Source organism: Conger conger, chromosome 5 (assembly GCF_963514075.1).
Source record: "Conger conger chromosome 5, fConCon1.1, whole genome shotgun sequence".
Taxonomy (NCBI): Eukaryota; Metazoa; Chordata; class Actinopteri; order Anguilliformes; family Congridae; genus Conger; species Conger conger.
Genome location: NC_083764.1, coordinates 25,367,233 through 25,387,185, shown reverse-complemented (window position 1 = coordinate 25,387,185; position 19,953 = coordinate 25,367,233). Strand labels below are relative to the sequence as shown.

The following is a 19,953-nucleotide window of genomic DNA, read 5'->3' as shown; positions in this document are numbered from 1 at the left end:
GGGACGGTGGGCAGCTGCAAAGATATTGACTTAATAATGATAGTTCATTCATTCACTCATTTTTATGCAGTTCAGGTGGTGGGGTGGCCGAGTGGTAAGGGGTTGGTCTTGTAGACCAAAGATCGTGGGTTCGACCGCTGTCCGTGCCTATTCATTTCTCGAAGTTTCTAGTCCCGTCTCTTCTTGTCTTTCGCGTTTTGTAATCCGCGCAGCAGACATATCATGCCTCAGTTATCATTGTAGTTTTTTGTCATTCAATTTTTCAATCTCATGTGTCTCTTTGGCATGGTGGCCAAGTGGTAAGGCGTTGGTCTTGTATACCAAAGATCGTGGGTTCAACCCCCATCCGTGCCTCGATGTTGCATTGCGGAATTCTATCATGTTTCTTTCCTCATTTTCAAAGGTCAGTTTTTCAATGTTGTTGAAAATGTAATAATTACAACTATGTCTTCACCTTGTACATGGAAGTGAAGTGCTTCTCTAATTTACAGAAAATTATAGCAGAACTGTTTTCCCAAACATAGCTTTTTTATTGATAGTTTTTGCTGTACATAATTTCCAGCTAGCTTTGTAAAACATTATTGACCGAGTTGTCCCATGCCAATCCTGAATTTCCAAAAGGCTTCCACATTAATCACATTTCTATATTTTGTTGAGGTGTGATCCTCCTTGATCAATGGGATGTTTGTAATGTGTGCTGGTATACTCAGAACAATTAACCAAATACCTCTGTCTGCTGAACTTGAAGTGTTTCCTTTTGAAATCTAAGGTCATTCCAGAGAATCTTTCCACCTCTCTTGTGAACGTGCCACTACTCCCCAACAAGTCATACCCCAGACAGATAAAAGGTCCCTTTTTAATTAACCAAGCTAAATGTGGCCAAAGTGACAATTTTATCAACAATTGAAAGTTGAGCATTATGCCATCCTAACGCACGCAGAATCAACCGTTTTTTTTGTAGATGAGTGTGCTTCTTTAATTTACAAAGATTATGTGAATCCAAATTAATCATTTTAGTTTGAGGTCAATGGACAGATGACGTTTATATCAATTTACGTAATGTGCCCTTTTCTTGATTGCTGGTCTGTTTAATTCACATAATAATTTGTACAGCTCGGCCGTGGGACGGTGGGCAGCTGCAAAGATATTGACTTAATAATGATAGTTCATTCATTCACTCATTTTTATGCAATTCAGGTGGTGGGGTGGCCGAGTGGTAAGGGGTTGGTCTTGTAGACCAAAGATCGTGGGTTTGACCCCTGTCCGTGTCCATTAGTTTCTTGAAGTTTCTAGTCCTGTCTCTTCTTGTCTTTCGAGTTTTGTAATATGAGCAGCAAATATATCATGCCTCACTTATCGTTGTAGTTTTTTGTCATTCAATTTTAAAAGGCCATGGGTCTCTTTGGCATGGTGGCCAAGCGGTAAGGCGTTGGTCTCGTAAACCAAAGCTCATGGGTTCAACCCCCATCTGTGCCTCGATGTCGCGTTGAAAAATTCACTGATGTTTCATGCTTCTTTATTCTTTTTCAATGTTGGTGAAAATGTTATGATTACAAGAATGCCTTCACCGTGCACATGGAATTGAAATGCTTCTCTAATTTACAGACAATTATAGCAGAACTGTTTTCCCAAACATAGCTTTTTTATTGATAGTTTTTGCTGTACATAATTTCCAGCTAGCTTTGTAAAACATTATTGACCGAGTTGTCCCATGCCAATCCTGAATTTCCAAAAGGCTTCCACATTAATCACATTTCTAGATTCTGTTGAGGTGTGATCCTCCTTGATCAATGGGATGTTTGCAATGTGTGCTGGTATACTCAGAACAATTAACCAAATACCTCTGTCTGGTGAACTTGAAGTGTTTCCTTTTGAAATCTAAGGTCATTCCAGAGAATCTTTCCACCTCTCTTGTGAACGTGCCACTACTCCCCAACAAGTCATACCCCAGACAGATAAAAGGTCCCTTTTTAATTAACCAAGCTAAATGTGGCCAAAGTGACAATTTTATCAACAATTGAAAGTTGAGCATTATGCCATCCTAACGCACGCAGAATCAACCGTTTTTTTTGTAGATGAGTGTGCTTCTTTAATTTACAAAGATTATGTGAATCCAAATTAATCATTTTAGTTTGAGGTCAATGGACAGATGACGTTTATATCAATTTACGTAAAGTGCCCTTTTCTTGATTGCTGGTCTGTTTAATTCACATAATAATTTGTACAGCTCGGCCGTGGGACGGTGGGCAGCTGCAAAGATATTGACTTAATAATGATAGTTCATTCATTCACTCATTTTTATGCAATTCAGGTGGTGGGGTGGCCGAGTGGTAAGGGGTTGGTCTTGTAGACCAAAGATCGTGGGTTTGACCCCTGTCCGTGTCCATTAGTTTCTTGAAGTTTCTAGTCCTGTCTCTTCTTGTCTTTCGAGTTTTGTAATATGAGCAGCAAATATATCATGCCTCACTTATCGTTGTAGTTTTTTGTCATTCAATTTTAAAAGGCCATGGGTCTCTTTGGCATGGTGGCCAAGCGGTAAGGCGTTGGTCTCGTAAACCAAAGCTCATGGGTTCAACCCCCATCTGTGCCTCGATGTCGCGTTGAAAAATTCACTGATGTTTCATGCTTCTTTATTCTTTTTCAATGTTGGTGAAAATGTTATGATTACAAGAATGCCTTCACCGTGCACATGGAATTGAAATGCTTCTCTAATTTACAGACAATTATAGCAGAACTGTTTTCCCAAACATAGCTTTTTTATTGATAGTTTTTGCTGTACATAATTTCCAGCTAGCTTTGTAAAACATTATTGACCGAGTTGTCCCATGCCAATCCTGAATTTCCAAAAGGCTTCCACATTAATCACATTTCTAGATTCTGTTGAGGTGTGATCCTCCTTGATCAATGGGATGTTTGCAATGTGTGCTGGTATACTCAGAACAATTAACCAAATACCTCTGTCTGCTGAACTTGAAGTGTTTCCTTTTGAAATCTAAGGTCATTCCAGAGAATCTTTCCACCTCTCTTGTGAACGTGCCACTACTCCCCAACAAGTCATACCCCAGACAGATAAAAGGTCCCTTTTTAATTAACCAAGCTAAATGTGGCCAAAGTGACAATTTTATCAACAATTGAAAGTTGAGCATTATGCCATCCTAACGCACGCAGAATCAACCGTTTTTTTTGTAGATGAGTGTGCTTCTTTAATTTACAAAGATTATGTGAATCCAAATTAATCATTTTAGTTTGAGGTCAATGGACAGATGACGTTTACATCAATTTACAAAATGTGCCCTTTTCTTGATTGCTGGTCTGTTTAATTCACATAATGATTTGTACAGCTCGGCCATGGGACGGTGGGCAGCTGCAAAGATATTGACTTAATAATGATAGTTCATTCATTCACTAATTTTTATGCAGTTTCGGTGTTGGGGTGGCCGAGTGGTAAGGCGTTGGTCTTGTAGACCAAAGATCGTGGGTTCGACCGCTGTCCGTGCCTATTCGTTTCTCGAAGTTTCTAGTCCTGTCTCTTCTTGTCTTTCGCGTTTTGTAATATGAGCAGCAGACATATCATGCCTCACTTATCATTGTTGTTTTTTGTCATTCAATTTTTCAATCTCGTGTGTCTCTTTGGCATGGTGGCCAAGTGGTAAGGCGTTGGTCTCGTAAACCAAAGATCATGGATTCAACCCCCACCGAGCCTCGATGTTGCGTTGAAAAATTCACTGATGTTGTGTGCTTCTTTCTTAATTTTCAAAGGTCAGTTTTTCAATGTTGTTGAAAATGTAATAATTACAAGCATGTCTTCACCTTGTACATGGAAGTGAAGTGCTTCTCTAATTTACAGAAAATTATAGCAGAACTTTTCCCAAACATAGCTTTTTTATTGATTGTTTTTGCTGTCCATAATTTCCAGCTAGCTTTGTAAAACATATTGACCGAGTTGTCCCATGCTAATCCTGAAATTCCAAAAGGCTTCCACATTAATCACATTTCTAGATTCTGTTGAGGTGTGATCCTCCTTGATCAATGGGATGTTTGCAATGTGTGCTGGTATACTCAGAACAATTAACCAAATACCTCTGTCTGGTGAACTTGAAGTGTTTCCTTTTGAAACCTACGGTCATTCCAGAGAATCTTTCCACCTCTCTTGTGAACATGCCACTACTCCCCAACAAGTCATACCCCAGACAGATAAAAGGACCCTTTTTAATTAACCAAGCTAACTGTGGCCAAAGTGACAATTTTATCAACGATTGAAAGTTGAGCATTATGCCATCCTAACGCACGCAGAATCAACCGTTCTTTTTGTAGATGAATGTGCTTCTTTAATTTACAAAGATTATGTGAATCCAAATTAATCATTTTAGTTTGAGGTCAATGGACAGATGACGTTTACATCAATTTACGTAATGTGGCCTTTTCTTCATTGCTGGTCTGTTTAATTCACATAGTAATTTGTACAGCTTGGCCGTGGGACGGTGGGCAGCTGCAAAGATATTGACTTAATAATGATAGTTCATTCATTCACTCATTTTTATGCAGTTCAGGTGGTGGGGTGGCCGAGTGGTAAGGGGTTGGTCTTGTAGACCAAAGATCGTGGGTTCGACCGCTGTCCGTGCCTATTCATTTCTCGAGGTTTCTAGTCCCGTCTCTTCTTGTCTTTCGCGTTTTGTAATCCGCGCAGCAGACATATCATGCCTCACTTATCATTGTAGTTTTTTGTCATTCAATTTTTCAATCTCATGTGTCTCTTTGGCATGGTGGCCAAGTGGTAAGGCGTTGGTCTCGTAAACCAAATATCGTGGGTTCAACCCCCATCCGTGCCTCGATGTTGCATTGCGGAATTCTATCATGTTTCTTTCCTCATTTTCAAAGGTCAGTTTTTCAATGTTGTTGAAAATTTAATAATTACAAGCATGTCTTCACCTTGTACATGGAAGTGAAGTGCTTCTCTAATTTACAGAAAATTATAGCAGAACTGTTTTCCCAAACATAGCTTTTTTATTGATAGTTTTTGCTGTACATAATTTCCAGCTAGCTTTGTAAAACATTATTGACCGAGTTGTCCCATGCCAATCCTGAATTTCCAAAAGGCTTCCACATTAATCACATTTCTATATTTTGTTGAGGTGTGATCCTCCTTGATCAATGGGATGTTTGTAATGTGTGCTGGTATACTCAGAACAATTAACCAAATACCTCTGTCTGCTGAACTTGAAGTGTTTCCTTTTGAAATCTAAGGTCATTCCAGAGAATCTTTCCACCTCTCTTGTGAACGTGCCACTACTCCCCAACAAGTCATACCCCAGACAGATAAAAGGTCCCTTTTTAATTAACCAAGCTAAATGTGGCCAAAGTGACAATTTTATCAACAATTGAAAGTTGAGCATTATGCCATCCTAACGCACGCAGAATCAACCGTTTTTTTTGTAGATGAGTGTGCTTCTTTAATTTACAAAGATTATGTGAATCCAAATTAATCATTTTAGTTTGAGGTCAATGGACAGATGACGTTTATATCAATTTACGTAATGTGCCCTTTTCTTGATTGCTGGTCTGTTTAATTCACATAATAATTTGTACAGCTCGGCCGTGGGACGGTGGGCAGCTGCAAAGATATTGACTTAATAATGATAGTTCATTCATTCACTCATTTTTATGCAATTCAGGTGGTGGGGTGGCCGAGTGGTAAGGCGTTGGTCTTGTAGACCAAAGACCGTGGGTTAGACCCCTGTCCGTGCCTATTAGTTTCTCGAAGTTTCTAGTCCTGTCTCTTCTTGTCTTTAGAGTGTTGTAATATGAGCAGCAAATATATCATGCCTCACTTATCATTGTAGTTTTTTTGTCATTCAATTTTAAAAGGCCATGTGTCTCTTTGGCATGGTGGCCAAGTGGTAAGGCGTTGGTCTCGTAAACCAAAGATCATGGATTCAACCCCCACCGAGCCTCGATGTTGCGTTGAAAAATTCACTGATGTTGTGTGCTTCTTTCTTAATTTTCAAAGGTCAGTTTTTCAATGTTGTTGAAAATGTAATAATTACAAGCATGTCTTCACCTTGTACATGGAAGTGAAGTGCTTCTCTAATTTACAGAAAATTATAGCAGAACTTTTCCCAAACATAGCTTTTTTATTGATTGTTTTTGCTGTCCATAATTTCCAGCTAGCTTTGTAAAACATATTGACCGAGTTGTCCCATGCTAATCCTGAAATTCCAAAAGGCTTCCACATTAATCACATTTCTAGATTCTGTTGAGGTGTGATCCTCCGTGATCAATGGGATGTTTGCAATGTGTGCTGGTATACTCAGAACAATTAACCAAATACCTCTGTCTGGTGAACTTGAAGTGTTTCCTTTTGAAACCTACGGTCATTCCAGAGAATCTTTCCACCTCTCTTGTGAACATGCCACTACTCCCCAACAAGTCATACCCCAGACAGATAAAAGGACCCTTTTTAATTAACCAAGCTAACTGTGGCCAAAGTGACAATTTTATCAACGATTGAAAGTTGAGCATTATGCCATCCTAACGCACGCAGAATCAACCGTTCTTTTTGTAGATGAATGTGCTTCTTTAATTTACAAAGATTATGTGAATCCAAATTAATCATTTTAGTTTGAGGTCAATGGACAGATGACGTTTACATCAATTTACGTAATGTGGCCTTTTCTTCATTGCTGGTCTGTTTAATTCACATAGTAATTTGTACAGCTTGGCCGTGGGACGGTGGGCAGCTGCAAAGATATTGACTTAATAATGATAGTTCATTCATTCACTCATTTTTATGCAGTTCAGGTGGTGGGGTGGCCGAGTGGTAAGGGGTTGGTCTTGTAGACCAAAGATCGTGGGTTCGACCGCTGTCCGTGCCTATTCATTTCTCGAGGTTTCTAGTCCCGTCTCTTCTTGTCTTTCGCGTTTTGTAATCCGCGCAGCAGACATATCATGCCTCACTTATCATTGTAGTTTTTTGTCATTCAATTTTTCAATCTCATGTGTCTCTTTGGCATGGTGGCCAAGTGGTAAGGCGTTGGTCTCGTAAACCAAAGATCGTGGGTTCAACCCCCATCCGTGCCTCGATGTTGCATTGCGGAATTTTATCATGTTTCTTTCCTCATTTTCAAAGGTCAGTTTTTCAATGTTGTTGAAAATGTAATAATTACAAGCATGTCTTCACCTTGTACATGGAAGTGAAGTGCTTCTCTAATTTACAGAAAATTATAGCAGAACTGTTTTCCCAAACATAGCTTTTTTATTGATAGTTTTTGCTGTACATAATTTCCAGCTAGCTTTGTAAAACATTATTGACCGAGTTGTCCCATGCCAATCCTGAATTTCCAAAAGGCTTCCACATTAATCACATTTCTATATTTTGTTGAGGTGTGATCCTCCTTGATCAATGGGATGTTTGTAATGTGTGCTGGTATACTCAGAACAATTAACCAAATACCTCTGTCTGCTGAACTTGAAGTGTTTCCTTTTGAAATCTAAGGTCATTCCAGAGAATCTTTCCACCTCTCTTGTGAACGTGCCACTACTCCCCAACAAGTCATACCCCAGACAGATAAAAGGTCCCTTTTTAATTAACCAAGCTAAATGTGGCCAAAGTGACAATTTTATCAACAATTGAAAGTTGAGCATTATGCCATCCTAACGCACGCAGAATCAACCGTTTTTTTTGTAGATGAGTGTGCTTCTTTAATTTACAAAGATTATGTGAATCCAAATTAATCATTTTAGTTTGAGGTCAATGGACAGATGACGTTTATATCAATTTACGTAATGTGCCCTTTTCTTGATTGCTGGTCTGTTTAATTCACATAATAATTTGTACAGCTCGGCCGTGGGACGGTGGGCAGCTGCAAAGATATTGACTTAATAATGATAGTTCATTCATTCACTCATTTTTATGCAATTCAGGTGGTGGGGTGGCCGAGTGGTAAGGGGTTGGTCTTGTAGACCAAAGATCGTGGGTTTGACCCCTGTCCGTGTCCATTAGTTTCTTGAAGTTTCTAGTCCTGTCTCTTCTTGTCTTTCGAGTTTTGTAATATGAGCAGCAAATATATCATGCCTCACTTATCGTTGTAGTTTTTTGTCATTCAGTTTTAAAAGGCCATGGGTCTCTTTGGCATGGTGGCCAAGCGGTAAGGCGTTGGTCTCGTAAACCAAAGCTCATGGGTTCAACCCCCATCTGTGCCTCGATGTCGCGTTGAAAAATTCACTGATGTTTCATGCTTCTTTATTCTTTTTCAATGTTGGTGAAAATGTAATGATTACAAGAATGCCTTCACCGTGCACATGGAATTGAAATGCTTCTCTAATTTACAGACAATTATAGCAGAACTGTTTTCCCAAACATAGCTTTTTTATTGATAGTTTTTGCTGTACATAATTTCCAGCTAGCTTTGTAAAACATTATTGACCGAGTTGTCCCATGCCAATCCTGAATTTCCAAAAGGCTTCCACATTAATCACATTTCTAGATTCTGTTGAGGTGTGATCCTCCTTGATCAATGGGATGTTTGCAATGTGTGCTGGTATACTCAGAACAATTAACCAAATACCTCTGTCTACTGAACTTGAAGTGTTTCCTTTTGAAATCTAAGGTCATTCCAGAGAATCTTTCCACCTCTCTTGTGAACGTGCCACTACTCCCCAACAAGTCATACCCCAGACAGATAAAAGGTCCCTTTTTAATTAACCAAGCTAAATGTGGCCAAAGTGACAATTTTATCAACAATTGAAAGTTGAGCATTATGCCATCCTAACGCACGCAGAATCAACCGTTTTTTTTGTAGATGAGTGTGCTTCTTTAATTTACAAAGATTATGTGAATCCAAATTAATCATTTTAGTTTGAGGTCAATGGACAGATGACGTTTACATCAATTTACATAATGTGCCCTTTTCTTGATTGCTGGTCTGTTTAATTCACATAATGATTTGTACAGCTCGGCCATGGGACGGTGGGCAGCTGCAAAGATATTGACTTAATAATGATAGTTCATTCATTCACTAATTTTTATGCAGTTTTGGTGTTGGGGTGGCCGAGTGGTAAGGCGTTGGTCTTGTAGACCAAAGACCGTGGGTTGGACCCCTGTCCGTGCCTATTAGTTTCTCGAAGTTTCTAGTCCTGTCTCTTCTTGTCTTTAGAGTGTTGTAATATGAGCAGCAAATATATCATGCCTCACTTATCATTGTAGTTTTTTTGTCATTCAATTTTAAAAGGCCATGTGTCTCTTTGGCATGGTGGCCAAGTGGTAAGGCGTTGGTCTCGTAAACCAAAGATCATGGATTCAACCCCCACCGAGCCTCGATGTTGCGTTGAAAAATTCACTGATGTTTCATGCTTCTTTATTCTTTTTCAATGTTGGTGAAAATGTAATGATTACAAGAATGCCTTCACCGTGCACATGGAATTGAAATGCTTCTCTAATTTACAGACAATTATAGCAGAACTGTTTTCCCAAACATAGCTTTTTTATTGATAGTTTTTGCTGTACATAATTTCCAGCTAGCTTTGTAAAACATTATTGACCGAGTTGTCCCATGCCAATCCTGAATTTCCAAAAGGCTTCCACATTAATCACATTTCTAGATTCTGTTGAGGTGTGATCCTCCTTGATCAATGGGATGTTTGCAATGTGTGCTGGTATACTCAGAACAATTAACCAAATACCTCTGTCTGCTGAACTTGAAGTGTTTCCTTTTGAAATCTAAGGTCATTCCAGAGAATCTTTCCACCTCTCTTGTGAACGTGCCACTACTCCCCAACAAGTCATACCCCAGACAGATAAAAGGTCCCTTTTTAATTAACCAAGCTAAATGTGGCCAAAGTGACAATTTTATCAACAATTGAAAGTTGAGCATTATGCCATCCTAACGCACGCAGAATCAACCGTTTTTTTTGTAGATGAGTGTGCTTCTTTAATTTACAAAGATTATGTGAATCCAAATTAATCATTTTAGTTTGAGGTCAATGGACAGATGACGTTTACATCAATTTACATAATGTGCCCTTTTCTTGATTGCTGGTCTGTTTAATTCACATAATGATTTGTACAGCTCGGCCATGGGACGGTGGGCAGCTGCAAAGATATTGACTTAATAATGATAGTTCATTCATTCACTAATTTTTATGCAGTTTCGGTGTTGGGGTGGCCGAGTGGTAAGGCGTTGGTCTTGTAGACCAAAGACCGTGGGTTGGACCCCTGTCCGTGCCTATTAGTTTCTCGAAGTTTCTAGTCCTGTCTCTTCTTGTCTTTAGAGTGTTGTAATATGAGCAGCAAATATATCATGCCTCACTTATCATTGTAGTTTTTTTGTCATTCAATTTTAAAAGGCCATGTGTCTCTTTGGCATGGTGGCCAAGTGGTAAGGCGTTGGTCTCGTAAACCAAAGATCATGGATTCAACCCCCACCGAGCCTCGATGTTGCGTTGAAAAATTCACTGATGTTGTGTGCTTCTTTCTTAATTTTCAAAGGTCAGTTTTTCAATGTTGTTGAAAATGTAATAATTACAAGCATGTCTTCACCTTGTACATGGAAGTGAATTGCTTATCTAATTTACAGACAATTATAGCAGAACTGTTTTCCCAAACATAGCTTTTTTATTGATAGTTTTTGCTGTACATAATTTCCAGCTAGCTTTGTAAAACATTATTGACCGAGTTGTCCCATGCCAATCCTGAATTTCCAAAAGGCTTCCACATTAATCACATTTCTAGATTCTGTTGAGGTGTGATCCTCCTTGATCAATGGGATGTTTGCAATGTGTGCTGGTATACTCAGAACAATTAACCAAATACCTCTGTCTACTGAACTTGAAGTGTTTCCTTTTGAAATCTAAGGTCATTCCAGAGAATCTTTCCACCTCTCTTGTGAACGTGCCACTACTCCCCAACAAGTCATACCCCAGACAGATAAAAGGTCCCTTTTTAATTAACCAAGCTAAATGTGGCCAAAGTGACAATTTTATCAACAATTGAAAGTTGAGCATTATGCCATCCTAACGCACGCAGAATCAACCGTTTTTTTTGTAGATGAGTGTGCTTCTTTAATTTACAAAGATTATGTGAATCCAAATTAATCATTTTAGTTTGAGGTCAATGGACAGATGACGTTTACATCAATTTACATAATGTGCCCTTTTCTTGATTGCTGGTCTGTTTAATTCACATAATGATTTGTACAGCTCGGCCATGGGACGGTGGGCAGCTGCAAAGATATTGACTTAATAATGATAGTTCATTCATTCACTAATTTTTATGCAGTTTTGGTGTTGGGGTGGCCGAGTGGTAAGGCGTTGGTCTTGTAGACCAAAGACCGTGGGTTGGACCCCTGTCCGTGCCTATTAGTTTCTCGAAGTTTCTAGTCCTGTCTCTTCTTGTCTTTAGAGTGTTGTAATATGAGCAGCAAATATATCATGCCTCACTTATCATTGTAGTTTTTTTGTCATTCAATTTTAAAAGGCCATGTGTCTCTTTGGCATGGTGGCCAAGTGGTAAGGCGTTGGTCTCGTAAACCAAAGATCATGGATTCAACCCCCACCGAGCCTCGATGTTGCGTTGAAAAATTCACTGATGTTTCATGCTTCTTTATTCTTTTTCAATGTTGGTGAAAATGTAATGATTACAAGAATGCCTTCACCGTGCACATGGAATTGAAATGCTTCTCTAATTTACAGACAATTATAGCAGAACTGTTTTCCCAAACATAGCTTTTTTATTGATAGTTTTTGCTGTACATAATTTCCAGCTAGCTTTGTAAAACATTATTGACCGAGTTGTCCCATGCCAATCCTGAATTTCCAAAAGGCTTCCACATTAATCACATTTCTAGATTCTGTTGAGGTGTGATCCTCCTTGACAATGGGATGTTTGCAATGTGTGCTGGTATACTCAGAACAATTAACCAAATACCTCTGTCTACTGAACTTGAAGTGTTTCCTTTTGAAATCTAAGGTCATTCCAGAGAATCTTTCCACCTCTCTTGTGAACGTGCCACTACTCCCCAACAAGTCATACCCCAGACAGATAAAAGGTCCCTTTTTAATTAACCAAGCTAAATGTGGCCAAAGTGACAATTTTCAACAATTGAAAGTTGAGCATTATGCCATCCTAACGCACGCAGAATCAACCGTTTTTTTTGTAGATGAGTGTGCTTCTTTAATTTACAAAGATTATGTGAATCCAAATTAATCATTTTAGTTTGAGGTCAATGGACAGATGACGTTTACATCAATTTACATAATGTGCCCTTTTCTTGATTGCTGGTCTGTTTAATTCACATAATGATTTGTACAGCTCGGCCATGGGACGGTGGGCAGCTGCAAAGATATTGACTTAATAATGATAGTTCATTCATTCACTAATTTTTATGCAGTTTTGGTGTTGGGGTGGCCGAGTGGTAAGGCGTTGGTCTTGTAGACCAAAGACCGTGGGTTGGACCCCTGTCCGTGCCTATTAGTTTCTCGAAGTTTCTAGTCCTGTCTCTTCTTGTCTTTAGAGTGTTGTAATATGAGCAGCAAATATATCATGCCTCACTTATCATTGTAGTTTTTTTGTCATTCAATTTTAAAAGGCCATGTGTCTCTTTGGCATGGTGGCCAAGTGGTAAGGCGTTGGTCTCGTAAACCAAAGATCATGGATTCAACCCCCACCGAGCCTCGATGTTGCGTTGAAAAATTCACTGATGTTTCATGCTTCTTTATTCTTTTTCAATGTTGTTGAAAATGTAATGATTACAAGAATGCCTTCACCGTGCACATGGAATTGAAATGCTTCTCTAATTTACAGACAATTATAGCAGAACTGTTTTCCCAAACATAGCTTTTTTATTGATAGTTTTTGCTGTACATAATTTCCAGCTAGCTTTGTAAAACATTATTGACCGAGTTGTCCCATGCCAATCCTGAATTTCCAAAAGGCTTCCACATTAATCACATTTCTAGATTCTGTTGAGGTGTGATCCTCCTTGATCAATGGGATGTTTGCAATGTGTGCTGGTATACTCAGAACAATTAACCAAATACCTCTGTCTGCTGAACTTGAAGTGTTTCCTTTTGAAATCTAAGGTCATTCCAGAGAATCTTTCCACCTCTCTTGTGAACGTGCCACTACTCCCCAACAAGTCATACCCCAGACAGATAAAAGGTCCCTTTTTAATTAACCAAGCTAAATGTGGCCAAAGTGACAATTTTATCAACAATTGAAAGTTGAGCATTATGCCATCCTAACGCACGCAGAATCAACCGTTTTTTTTGTAGATGAGTGTGCTTCTTTAATTTACAAAGATTATGTGAATCCAAATTAATCATTTTAGTTTGAGGTCAATGGACAGATGACGTTTACATCAATTTACATAATGTGCCCTTTTCTTGATTGCTGGTCTGTTTAATTCACATAATGATTTGTACAGCTCGGCCATGGGACGGTGGGCAGCTGCAAAGATATTGACTTAATAATGATAGTTCATTCATTCACTAATTTTTATGCAGTTTTGGTGTTGGGGTGGCCGAGTGGTAAGGCGTTGGTCTTGTAGACCAAAGACCGTGGGTTGGACCCCTGTCCGTGCCTATTAGTTTCTCGAAGTTTCTAGTCCTGTCTCTTCTTGTCTTTAGAGTGTTGTAATATGAGCAGCAAATATATCATGCCTCACTTATCATTGTAGTTTTTTTGTCATTCAATTTTAAAAGGCCATGTGTCTCTTTGGCATGGTGGCCAAGTGGTAAGGCGTTGGTCTCGTAAACCAAAGATCATGGATTCAACCCCCACCGAGCCTCGATGTTGCGTTGAAAAATTCACTGATGTTTCATGCTTCTTTATTCTTTTTCAATGTTGGTGAAAATGTAATGATTACAAGAATGCCTTCACCGTGCACATGGAATTGAAATGCTTCTCTAATTTACAGACAATTATAGCAGAACTGTTTTCCCAAACATAGCTTTTTTATTGATAGTTTTTGCTGTACATAATTTCCAGCTAGCTTTGTAAAACATTATTGACCGAGTTGTCCCATGCCAATCCTGAATTTCCAAAAGGCTTCCACATTAATCACATTTCTAGATTCTGTTGAGGTGTGATCCTCCTTGATCAATGGGATGTTTGCAATGTGTGCTGGTATACTCAGAACAATTAACCAAATACCTCTGTCTACTGAACTTGAAGTGTTTCCTTTTGAAATCTAAGGTCATTCCAGAGAATCTTTCCACCTCTCTTGTGAACGTGCCACTACTCCCCAACAAGTCATACCCCAGACAGATAAAAGGTCCCTTTTTAATTAACCAAGCTAAATGTGGCCAAAGTGACAATTTTATCAACAATTGAAAGTTGAGCATTATGCCATCCTAACGCACGCAGAATCAACCGTTTTTTTTGTAGATGAGTGTGCTTCTTTAATTTACAAAGATTATGTGAATCCAAATTAATCATTTTAGTTTGAGGTCAATGGACAGATGACGTTTACATCAATTTACATAATGTGCCCTTTTCTTGATTGCTGGTCTGTTTAATTCACATAATGATTTGTACAGCTCGGCCATGGGACGGTGGGCAGCTGCAAAGATATTGACTTAATAATGATAGTTCATTCATTCACTAATTTTTATGCAGTTTTGGTGTTGGGGTGGCCGAGTGGTAAGGCGTTGGTCTTGTAGACCAAAGACCGTGGGTTGGACCCCTGTCCGTGCCTATTAGTTTCTCGAAGTTTCTAGTCCTGTCTCTTCTTGTCTTTAGAGTGTTGTAATATGAGCAGCAAATATATCATGCCTCACTTATCATTGTAGTTTTTTTGTCATTCAATTTTAAAAGGCCATGTGTCTCTTTGGCATGGTGGCCAAGTGGTAAGGCGTTGGTCTCGTAAACCAAAGATCATGGATTCAACCCCCACCGAGCCTCGATGTTGCGTTGAAAAATTCACTGATGTTTCATGCTTCTTTATTCTTTTTCAATGTTGGTGAAAATGTAATGATTACAAGAATGCCTTCACCGTGCACATGGAATTGAAATGCTTCTCTAATTTACAGACAATTATAGCAGAACTGTTTTCCCAAACATAGCTTTTTTATTGATAGTTTTTGCTGTACATAATTTCCAGCTAGCTTTGTAAAACATTATTGACCGAGTTGTCCCATGCCAATCCTGAATTTCCAAAAGGCTTCCACATTAATCACATTTCTAGATTCTGTTGAGGTGTGATCCTCCTTGATCAATGGGATGTTTGCAATGTGTGCTGGTATACTCAGAACAATTAACCAAATACCTCTGTCTGCTGAACTTGAAGTGTTTCCTTTTGAAATCTAAGGTCATTCCAGAGAATCTTTCCACCTCTCTTGTGAACGTGCCACTACTCCCCAACAAGTCATACCCCAGACAGATAAAAGGTCCCTTTTTAATTAACCAAGCTAAATGTGGCCAAAGTGACAATTTTATCAACAATTGAAAGTTGAGCATTATGCCATCCTAACGCACGCAGAATCAACCGTTTTTTTTGTAGATGAGTGTGCTTCTTTAATTTACAAAGATTATGTGAATCCAAATGAATCATTTTAGTTTGAGGTCAATGGACAGATGACGTTTACATCAATTTACATAATGTGCCCTTTTCTTGATTGCTGGTCTGTTTAATTCACATAATGATTTGTACAGCTCGGCCATGGGACGGTGGGCAGCTGCAAAGATATTGACTTAATAATGATAGTTCATTCATTCACTAATTTTTATGCAGTTTTGGTGTTGGGGTGGCCGAGTGGTAAGGCGTTGGTCTTGTAGACCAAAGACCGTGGGTTGGACCCCTGTCCGTGCCTATTAGTTTCTCGAAGTTTCTAGTCCTGTCTCTTCTTGTCTTTAGAGTGTTGTAATATGAGCAGCAAATATATCATGCCTCACTTATCATTGTAGTTTTTTTGTCATTCAATTTTAAAAGGCCATGTGTCTCTTTGGCATGGTGGCCAAGTGGTAAGGCGTTGGTCTCGTAAACCAAAGATCATGGATTCAACCCCCACCGAGCCTCGATGTTGCGTTGAAAAATTCACTGATGTTTCATGCTTCTTTATTCTTTTTCAATGTTGGTGAAAATGTAATGATTACAAGAATGCCTTCACCGTGCACATGGAATTGAAATGCTTCTCTAATTTACAGACAATTATAGCAGAACTGTTTTCCCAAACATAGCTTTTTTATTGATAGTTTTTGCTGTACATAATTTCCAGCTAGCTTTGTAAAACATTATTGACCGAGTTGTCCCATGCCAATCCTGAATTTCCAAAAGGCTTCCACATTAATCACATTTCTAGATTCTGTTGAGGTGTGATCCTCCTTGATCAATGGGATGTTTGCAATGTGTGCTGGTATACTCAGAACAATTAACCAAATACCTCTGTCTGCTGAACTTGAAGTGTTTCCTTTTGAAATCTAAGGTCATTCCAGAGAATCTTTCCACCTCTCTTGTGAACGTGCCACTACTCCCCAACAAGTCATACCCCAGACAGATAAAAGGTCCCTTTTTAATTAACCAAGCTAAATGTGGCCAAAGTGACAATTTTATCAACAATTGAAAGTTGAGCATTATGCCATCCTAACGCACGCAGAATCAACCGTTTTTTTTGTAGATGAGTGTGCTTCTTTAATTTACAAAGATTATGTGAATCCAAATTAATCATTTTAGTTTGAGGTCAATGGACAGATGACGTTTACATCAATTTACATAATGTGCCCTTTTCTTGATTGCTGGTCTGTTTAATTCACATAATGATTTGTACAGCTCGGCCATGGGACGGTGGGCAGCTGCAAAGATATTGACTTAATAATGATAGTTCATTCATTCACTAATTTTTATGCAGTTTCGGTGTTGGGGTGGCCGAGTGGTAAGGCGTTGGTCTTGTAGACCAAAGACCGTGGGTTGGACCCCTGTCCGTGCCTATTAGTTTCTCGAAGTTTCTAGTCCTGTCTCTTCTTGTCTTTAGAATGTTGTAATATGAGCAGCAAATATATCATGCCTCACTTATCATTGTAGTTTTTTTGTCATTCAATTTTAAAAGGCCATGTGTCTCTTTGGCATGGTGGCCAAGTGGTAAGGCGTTGGTCTCGTAAACCAAAGATCATGGATTCAACCCCCACCGAGCCTCGATGTTGCGTTGAAAAATTCACTGATGTTGTGTGCTTCTTTCTTAATTTTCAAAGGTCAGTTTTTCAATGTTGTTGAAAATGTAATAATTACAAAGCATGTCTTCACCTTGTACATGGAATTGAAATGCTTCTCTAATTTACAGACAATTATAGCAGAACTGTTTTCCCAAACATAGCTTTTTTATTGATAGTTTTTGCTGTACATAATTTCCAGCTAGCTTTGTAAAACATTATTGACCGAGTTGTCCCATGCCAATCCTGAAATTCCAAAAGGCTTCCACATTAATCACATTTCTAGATTCTGTTGAGGTGTGATCCTCCTTGATCAATGGGATGTTTGCAATGTGTGCTGGTATACTCAGAACAATTAACCAAATACCTCTGTCTGGTGAACTTGAAGTGTTTCCTTTTGAAACCTAAGGTCATTCCAGAGAATCTTTCCACCTCTCTTGTGAACATGCCACTACTCCCCAACAAGTCATACCCCAGACAGATAAAAGGACCCTTTTTAATTAACCAAACTAAATGTGGCCAAAGTGACAATTTTATCAACGATTGAAAGTTGAGCATTAAGCCATTCTAACGCACGCAGAATCAACCTCTCTTTTTGATGATGAGTGTGCTTCTTTGATTTACAAAGATTATGTGAATCCAAATGAATCATTTTAGTTTGAGGTCAATGGACAGATGACGTTTACATCAATTTACGTAATGTGCCCTTTTCTTGATTGCTGGTCTGTTTAATTCACATAATAATTTGTACAGCTCGGCCATGGGACGGTGGGCAGCTGCAAAGATATTGACTTAATAATGATAGTTCATTCATTCACTCATTTTTATGCAGTTCAGGTGGTGGGGTGGCCGAGTGGCAAGGGGTTGGTCTTGTAGACCAAAGATCGTGGGTTCAACTGTTGTCCGTGCTTATTCGTTTCTCGAAGTTTCTAGTCCTGTCCCTTCTTGTCTTTCGCGTTTTGTAATACGCGCAGCAGACATATCATGCCTCACTTATCATTGTAGTTTTTTGTCATTCAATTTTTTAATCTCGTGTGTCTCTTTGGCATGGTGGCCAAGTGGTAAGGTGTTGGTCTCGTAAACCAAAGATCATGGGTTCAACCCCCATCTGTGCCTCGATGTTGCATTGCAGAATTCTATCATCTTTCTTTCCTCATTTTCAAAGGTCAGTTTTTCAATGTTGTGGAAAATGTAATAATTACAAGCATGTCTTCACCTTGTACATGGAAGTGAATTGCTTATCTAATTTACAGACAATTATAGCAGAACTGTTTTCCCAAACATAGCTTTTTTATTGATAGTTTTTGCGGTACATAATTTCCAGCTGGCCTTGTAAAACATTATTGATCGAGTTGTCCCATGCCAATCCTGAATTTCCAAAAGGCTTCCACATTAATCACATTTCTAGATTCTGTTGAGGTGTGATCCTCCTTGATCAATGGGATGTTTGTAATGTGTGCTGGTATACTCAGAACAATTAACCAAATACCTCTGTCTGGTGAACTTGAAGTGTTTCCTTTTGAAACCTACGGTCATTCCAGAGAATCTTTCCACCTCTCTTGTGAACATGCCACTACTCCCCAACAAGTCATACCCCAGACAGATAAAAGGACCCTTTTTAATTAACCAAGCTAAATGTGGCCAAAGTGACAATTTTATCAACGATTGAAAGTTGAGCATTATGCCATCCTAACGCACCCAGAATCAACCTTTATTTTTGTAGATGAGTGTGCTTCTTTAATTTACAAAGATTATGTGAATCCTAATGAATCATTTTAGTTTGAGGTCAATGGACAGATGACGTTTACATCAATTTACGTAATGTGCCCTTTTCTTGATTGCTGGTCTGTTTAATTCACATAATGATTTGTACAGCTCGGCCATGGGACGGTGGGCAGCTGCAAAGATATTGACTTAATAATGATAGTTCATTCATTCACTAATTTTTATGCAGTTTCGGTGTTGGGGTGGCCGAGTGGTAAGGCGTTGGTCTTGTAGACCAAAGACCGTGGGTTGGACCCCTGTCCGTGCCTATTAGTTTCTCGAAGTTTCTAGTCCTGTCTCTTCTTGTCTTTAGAATGTTGTAATATGAGCAGCAAATATATCATGCCTCACTTATCATTGTAGTTTTTTTGTCATTCAATTTTAAAAGGCCATGTGTCTCTTTGGCATGGTGGCCAAGTGGTAAGGCGTTGGTCTCGTAAACCAAAGATCATGGATTCAACCCCCACCGAGCCTCGATGTTGCGTTGAAAAATTCACTGATGTTGTGTGCTTCTTTCTTAATTTTCAAAGGTCAGTTTTTCAATGTTGTTGAAAATGTAATAATTACAAAGCATGTCTTCACCTTGTACATGGAATTGAAATGCTTCTCTAATTTACAGACAATTATAGCAGAACTGTTTTCCCAAACATAGCTTTTTTATTGATAGTTTTTGCTGTACATAATTTCCAGCTAGCTTTGTAAAACATTATTGACCGAGTTGTCCCATGCCAATCCTGAAATTCCAAAAGGCTTCCACATTAATCACATTTCTAGATTCTGTTGAGGTGTGATCCTCCTTGATCAATGGGATGTTTGCAATGTGTGCTGGTATACTCAGAACAATTAACCAAATACCTCTGTCTGGTGAACTTGAAGTGTTTCCTTTTGAAACCTAAGGTCATTCCAGAGAATCTTTCCACCTCTCTTGTGAACATGCCACTACTCCCCAACAAGTCATACCCCAGACAGATAAAAGGACCCTTTTTAATTAACCAAACTAAATGTGGCCAAAGTGACAATTTTATCAACGATTGAAAGTTGAGCATTAAGCC

The 19,953-nt window shown here is 38.9% G+C and overlaps 7 non-coding genes across 7 annotated transcripts; all 7 read left to right on the top strand.

Annotated features, from left to right (window-relative positions):
* The first annotated feature begins 282 nt into the window (after window positions 1–282).
* On the top strand, window positions 283–354 carry trnat-ugu (transfer RNA threonine (anticodon UGU)). Its single transcript has one exon. It is a non-coding gene; the product is annotated as a tRNA-Thr (tRNA).
* A 1,050-nt stretch (window positions 355–1,404) lies between these two features.
* On the top strand, window positions 1,405–1,476 carry trnat-cgu (transfer RNA threonine (anticodon CGU)). The gene has a single exon. It is a non-coding gene; the product is annotated as a tRNA-Thr (tRNA).
* Window positions 1,477–2,518: 1,042 nt separating this feature from the next.
* trnat-cgu (transfer RNA threonine (anticodon CGU)) lies at window positions 2,519–2,590 on the top strand. The gene has a single exon. It is a non-coding gene; the product is annotated as a tRNA-Thr (tRNA).
* A 2,167-nt stretch (window positions 2,591–4,757) lies between these two features.
* trnat-cgu (transfer RNA threonine (anticodon CGU)) lies at window positions 4,758–4,829 on the top strand. The gene has a single exon. It is a non-coding gene; the product is annotated as a tRNA-Thr (tRNA).
* Window positions 4,830–7,005: 2,176 nt separating this feature from the next.
* Window positions 7,006–7,077, top strand: trnat-cgu (transfer RNA threonine (anticodon CGU)). The gene has a single exon. It is a non-coding gene; the product is annotated as a tRNA-Thr (tRNA).
* Window positions 7,078–8,127: 1,050 nt separating this feature from the next.
* trnat-cgu (transfer RNA threonine (anticodon CGU)) lies at window positions 8,128–8,199 on the top strand. Its single transcript has one exon. It is a non-coding gene; the product is annotated as a tRNA-Thr (tRNA).
* A 9,982-nt stretch (window positions 8,200–18,181) lies between these two features.
* trnat-cgu (transfer RNA threonine (anticodon CGU)) lies at window positions 18,182–18,253 on the top strand. Its single transcript has one exon. It is a non-coding gene; the product is annotated as a tRNA-Thr (tRNA).
* Window positions 18,254–19,953: the final 1,700 nt, after the last annotated feature.